Raw genomic sequence first — 6,997 nt, forward strand, 5'->3', positions numbered from 1 at the left:
TTGTCTCATTTTTGTCACATTTTTTTCACATTTTTGTCTCATTTTTGTCACATTTTTGTCTCATTTTTGTCACATTTTTTTTCACATTTTTGTCTCATTTTTGTCACATTTTTGTTGAGTTTTTGTCACATTTTTGTCTCATTTTTGTCACATTTTTGTTGAATTATTGTCTCATTTTTGTCACATTTTTATTGAATTTTTGTCACATTTTTGTCTCATTTTTGTCACATTTTTGTCTCATTTTTGTCACATTTTTGTCTCATTTTTGTCACATTTTTGTCTCATTTTTGTCACATTTTTTTTCACATTTTTGTCTCATTTTTGTCACATTTTTGTTGAGTTTTTGTCACATTTTTGTCTCATTTTTGTCACATTTTTGTTGAATTTTTGTCACATTTTTGTCACATTTTTGTAATTTTTTATTGAGTTTTTGTCTCATTTTTGTCGAATTTTTGTCTCATTTTTGTCTCATTTTTGTCACATTTTTTTCACATTTTTGTCTCATTTTTGTCTCATTTTTGTCACATTTTTATTGAATTTTTGTCACATTTTTGTCTCATTTTTGTCACATTTTTGTCTCATTTTTGTCACATTTTTATTGAATTTTTGTCACATTTTTGTCACATTTTTGTCACATTTTTGTCACATTTTTGTCACATTTTTTTCACATTTTTGTCTCATTTTTGTCACATTTTTGTTGAGTTTTTGTCACATTTTTGTCTCATTTTTGTCACATTTTTATTGAATTTTTGTCACATTTTTGTCACATTTTTTTCACAGTTTTGTCACATTTTTGTTGAATTATTGTCACATTTTTGTCTCATTTTTGTCACATTTTTGTCTCATTTTTGTCACATTTTTATTGAATTTTTGTCACATTTTTGTCTCATTTTTGTCACATTTTTGTCTCATTTTTGTCACATTTTTGTCACATTTTTGTCACATTTTTGTCTCATTTTTGTCACATTTTTGTTGAGTTTTTGTCACATTTTTGTCTCATTTTTGTCACATTTTTGTCACATTTTTGTCACATTTTTGTCACATTTTTGTCACATTTTTGTAATTTTTTATTGAGTTTTTGTCTCATTTTTGTCTCATTTTTGTCTCATTTTTGTCTCATTTTTGTCACATTTTTGTCACATTTTTATTGAATTTTTGTCACATTTTTGTCACATTTTTGTCACATTTTTGTCACATTTTTGTCACATTTTTTTCACAGTTTTGTCACATTTTTGTTGAATTATTGTCTCATTTTTGTCACATTTTTATTGAATTTTTGTCACATTTTTGTCTCATTTTTGTCACATTTTTGTCTCATTTTTGTCTCATTTTTGTCACATTTTTTTCACATTTTTGTCACAGTTTTGTCACATTTTTGTCTCATTTTTGTTGAATTATTGTCTCATTTTTGTCACATTTTTGTCTCATTTTTGTCACATTTTTTTTCACATTTTTGTCTCATTTTTGTCACATTTTTATTGAATTTTTGTCACATTTTTGTCACATTTTTTTCTCATTTTTGTTGAATTATTGTCTCATTTTTGTCACATTTTTATTGAATTATTGTCTCATTTTTGTCTCATTTTTGTCTCATTTTTGTTGAATTATTGTCTCATTTTTGTCACATTTTTGTCTCATTTTTGTCACATTTTTTTTCACATTTTTGTCTCATTTTTGTCACATTTTTGTTGAATTATTGTCTCATTTTTGTCACATTTTTATTGAATTTTTGTCACATTTTTGTCACATTTTTGTAATTTTTTATTGAGTTTTTGTCTCATTTTTGTCTCATTTTTGTCTCATTTTTGTCACATTTTTGTCACATTTTTGTCACATTTTTGTCACATTTTTATTGAATTTTTGTCACATTTTTGTCACATATTTGTCACATTTTTGTCACATTTTTGTCACATTTTTGTCACATTTTTGTCACATTTTTTTCACAGTTTTGTCACATTTTTGTTGAATTATTGTCTCATTTTTGTCACATTTTTATTGAATTTTTGTCACATTTTTGTCTCATTTTTGTCACATTTTTGTCTCATTTTTGTCACATTTTTGTCTCATTTTTGTCACATTTTTTTTCACATTTTTGTCACATTTTTGTTGAGTTTTTGTCACATTTTTGTCTCATTTTTGTCACATTTTTGTTGAATTATTGTCTCATTTTTGTCACATTTTTATTGAATTTTTGTCACATTTTTGTCTCATTTTTTTCACATTTTTGTCTCATTTTTGTCACATTTTTGTCTCATTTTTGTCACATTTTTTTTCACATTTTTGTCACATTTTTGTTGAGTTTTTGTCACATTTTTGTCTCATTTTTGTCACATTTTTGTTGAATTATTGTCTCATTTTTGTCACATTTTTATTGAATTTTTGTCACATTTTTGTCACATTTTTGTAATTTTTTATTGAGTTTTTGTCTCATTTTTGTCGAATTTTTGTCTCATTTTTGTCTCATTTTTGTCACATTTTTGTCACATTTTTATTGAATTTTTGTCACATTTTTGTCACATTTTTGTCACATTTTTGTCACATTTTTGTCACATTTTTGTCACATTTTTTTCACAGTTTTGTCACATTTTTGTTGAATTATTGTCTCATTTTTGTCACATTTTTATTGAATTTTTGTCACATTTTTGTCTCATTTTTGTCACATTTTTTTCACATTTTTGTCACAGTTTTGTCACATTTTTGTCTCATTTTTGTTGAATTATTGTCTCATTTTTGTCACATTTTTGTCTCATTTTTGTCACATTTTTTTTCACATTTTTGTCTCATTTTTGTCACATTTTTGTTGAGTTTTTGTCACATTTTTGTCTCATTTTTGTCACATTTTTGTTGAATTATTGTCTCATTTTTGTCACATTTTTATTGAATTTTTGTCACATTTTTGTCACATTTTTGTCACATTTTTGTCACATTTTTGTCACATTTTTGTAATTTTTTATTGAGTTTTTGTCTCATTTTTGTCGAATTTTTGTCTCATTTTTGTCTCATTTTTGTCACATTTTTGTCACATTTTATTGAATTTTTGTCACATTTTTGTCACATTTTTGTCACATTTTTGTCACATTTTTTTCACAGTTTTGTCACATTTTTGTTGAATTATTGTCTCATTTTTGTCACATTTTTATTGAATTTTTGTCACATTTTTGTCTCATTTTTGTCACATTTTTGTCTCATTTTTGTCACATTTTTTTCACATTTTTGTCTCATTTTTGTCACATTTTTGTCTCATTTTTGTCACATTTTTTTTCACATTTTTGTCTCATTTTTGTCACATTTTTGTTGAGTTTTTGTCACATTTTTGTCTCATTTTTGTCACATTTTTGTTGAATTATTGTCTCATTTTTGTCACATTTTTATTGAATTTTTGTCACATTTTTGTCTCATTTTTGTCACATTTTTGTCTCATTTTTGTCACATTTTTTTCACATTTTTGTCTCATTTTTGTCACATTTTTGTCTCATTTTTGTCACATTTTTTTTCACATTTTTGTCTCATTTTTGTCACATTTTTGTTGAGTTTTTGTCACATTTTTGTCTCATTTTTGTCACATTTTTGTTGAATTTTTGTCACATTTTTGTCACATTTTTGTAATTTTTTATTGAGTTTTTGTCTCATTTTTGTCTCATTTTTGTCGAATTTTTGTCTCATTTTTGTCACATTTTTGTCACATTTTTATTGAATTTTTGTCACATTTTTGTCACATTTTTGTCACATTTTTGTCACATTTTTGTCACATTTTTGTCACATTTTTTTCACAGTTTTGTCACATTTTTGTTGAATTATTGTCTCATTTTTGTCACATTTTTTTTCACATTTTTGTCTCATTTTTGTCACATTTTTGTTGAGTTTTTGTCACATTTTTGTCTCATTTTTGTCACATTTTTGTTGAATTATTGTCTCATTTTTGTCACATTTTTTTTCACATTTTTGTCTCATTTTTGTCACATTTTTGTTGAGTTTTTGTCACATTTTTGTCTCATTTTTGTCACATTTTTATTGAATTTTTGTCACATTTTTGTCACATTTTTGTCACATTTTTGTCACATTTTTGTCACATTTTTGTAATTTTTTATTGAGTTTTTGTCTCATTTTTGTCGAATTTTTGTCTCATTTTTGTCTCATTTTTGTCACATTTTTGTCACATTTTTATTGAATTTTTGTCACATTTTTGTCACATTTTTGTCACATTTTTGTCACATTTTTTTCACAGTTTTGTCACATTTTTGTTGAATTATTGTCTCATTTTTGTCACATTTTTATTGAATTTTTGTCACATTTTTGTCTCATTTTTGTCACATTTTTGTCTCATTTTTGTCACATTTTTTTCACATTTTTGTCTCATTTTTGTCACATTTTTGTCTCATTTTTGTCACATTTTTTTCACATTTTTGTCTCATTTTTGTCACATTTTTGTTGAGTTTTTGTCACATTTTTGTCTCATTTTTGTCACATTTTTGTTGAATTTTTGTCACATTTTTGTCACATTTTTGTCACATTTTTGTCACATTTTTATTGAATTTTTGTCACATTTTTGTCACATTTTTGTCACATTTTTGTCATATTTTTGTAATTTTTTATTGAGTTTTTGTCTCATTTTTGTCGAATTTTTGTCGCATTTTTGTCACATTTTTGTCACATTTTTGTCACATTTTTGTAATTTTTTATTGAGTTTTTGTCTCATTTTTGTCGCATTTTTGTCGCATTTTTGTCACATTTTTGTCACATTTTTGTAATTTTTTATTGAGTTTTTGTCTCATTTTTGTCGCATTTTTGTCACATTTTTGTCACATTTTTATTGAATTTTTGTCACATTTTTGTCACATTTTTTTCACAGTTTTGTCACATTTTTGTTGAATTATTGTCTCATTTTTGTCACATTTTTATTGAATTTTTGTCACATTTTTGTCTCATTTTTGTCACATTTTTGTCTCATTTTTGTCACATTTTTTTCACATTTTTGTCTCATTTTTGTCTCATTTTTGTCACATTTTTATTGAATTTTTGTCACATTTTTGTCTCATTTTTGTCTCATTTTTGTCACATTTTTGTCACATTTTTATTGAATTTTTGTCACATTTTTGTCACATTTTTGTCACATTTTTGTCACATTTTTGTCACATTTTTGTCTCATTTTTGTCACATTTTTTTCACATTTTTGTCACAGTTTTGTCACATTTTTGTCTCATTTTTGTTGAATTATTGTCTCATTTTTGTCACATTTTTTTTCACATTTTTGTCTCATTTTTGTCACATTTTTGTCTCATTTTTGTCACATTTTTGTCACATTTTTGTCACATTTTTGTCACATTTTTTTCACATTTTTGTCACAGTTTTGTCTCATTTTTGTCTCATTTTTGTCACATTTTTTTTCACATTTTTGTCTCATTTTTGTCACATTTTTGTCACATTTTTGTCACTTTTTGTTGATTTTTTGTCACTTTTTGTTGAATTATTGTCTCATTTTTGTCACATTTTTATTGAATTTTTGTCACATTTTTGTCACATTTTTGTCACATTTTTGTCACTTTTTGTTGAATTTTTGTCACTTTTTGTTGAATTTTTGATTATTTTTTCTATCATTTTTCGTGTGTTTTTCTCACGTTTTCATCCTCTTTTTCTCGCTATTTTGATGCTTTTCTTTGTAGCTTTTAGATTTGGGTAAAGCTCGGTTGAGGCGGGACCGGTGGCCCCTCTGTGCTCTTCCAGAACGGACACATGGCCAGTCCGCCCCTGAACACATCCCCCCAGTCCTGCGTCTTTGCACTGGCTCCCTGTTCACTTTAGAACTGATTTAAAAATGTTTGTTTTTTAAAGCTCTGAATGGACCGGCCCCGCAGCACCTCACAGACCTCATCCACATGTCCCGCCCCCCACACCCATACAGCGGTAGAGCTCATTTGTATTGTTTAGGTTTGATTGATTTTGTTGCGAGTGCAGCACTTTGGAAACGTTTTGTTGTTTAAGGGGAGACACTACAGGCAAAACTTTTCACTTTTCAGGTTTTGGGCCAAATTGGTCTCTGAACATACAAACTTTCACCCGGAAACAGAAAACATGCCTAATCTTCACAACAACATGTTTAAATATTGCGCTGATTCAATGTTCCCCCATAGACTTATATGGGAGAACACAATTTCAAAGTCCTTTTTCTCAGAACACATGTTTCTGTCACTGTGGCGACACTATGTCCACGTCAGTCGGACCTAAAGACTTCACATTTTCCAGCCTTGGACTGAACAATATTTGGAAGATTTTTTCAGAGGGATTTTTTATTATTTAATCCCTTAAGCCCCATTTATTGAGTTTTGAATGTCAAAAAATAAGGCGAGAATTTAATTTTTTACACATGTTTCCACTAAAAAGCTTATTTTAAAACTAAACAAGAAATCCAAAATCCCCTCTGAAAAACTCATTCATCAATAAAATGAAACCATATATTTGAATGTAGCTCTGTCCATTATTCAGATTTCGTCGTCGAAAAGATGTGAAATTTGGGGCATTTTTAGGCATAAAACACCTTGTTCTTATATGAAAAGATAAAATGACAGAAAACTTGCCATGTATTTTTCTCTCACATTTATGCCAGTGATCGACAGCAACAGTTTCAAATTGATATGTGTAAATATACATTGTTTCCCTGTTCACCTGCAGTGCCTTAAATGAGCTGTATCAATAAAGTGGACTGGACTCAGGGCTGGACTGGGACTGAGAAACAGACCTGGACTCTGGTCAGTCTGGCCCAAATCAGCCTAAATGTGACACTTCCACAAATACACATGTGAACCTCTGACCCCCCGCCTTAACCCAGAGCATTTTCTACAGTTCGGCTTTGCCCAAATCTAAAAGCTTCTTGACTGGAGAGCAACACTGTAACGCCTCATTTGAAAGCGAAAATCTAGAAAAGTGACGGTAACTTTTTGTCACGTTGTCGCTGCATTTGTGTCATGTTTTTGCTGCTTTTTCGTCACTTTTTCGTTGTGTT

The sequence above is a fragment of the Gobius niger genome, assembly GCF_951799975.1.
Source record: "Gobius niger genome assembly, chromosome: 3".
NCBI classification, from domain to species: Eukaryota; Metazoa; Chordata; class Actinopteri; order Gobiiformes; family Gobiidae; genus Gobius; species Gobius niger.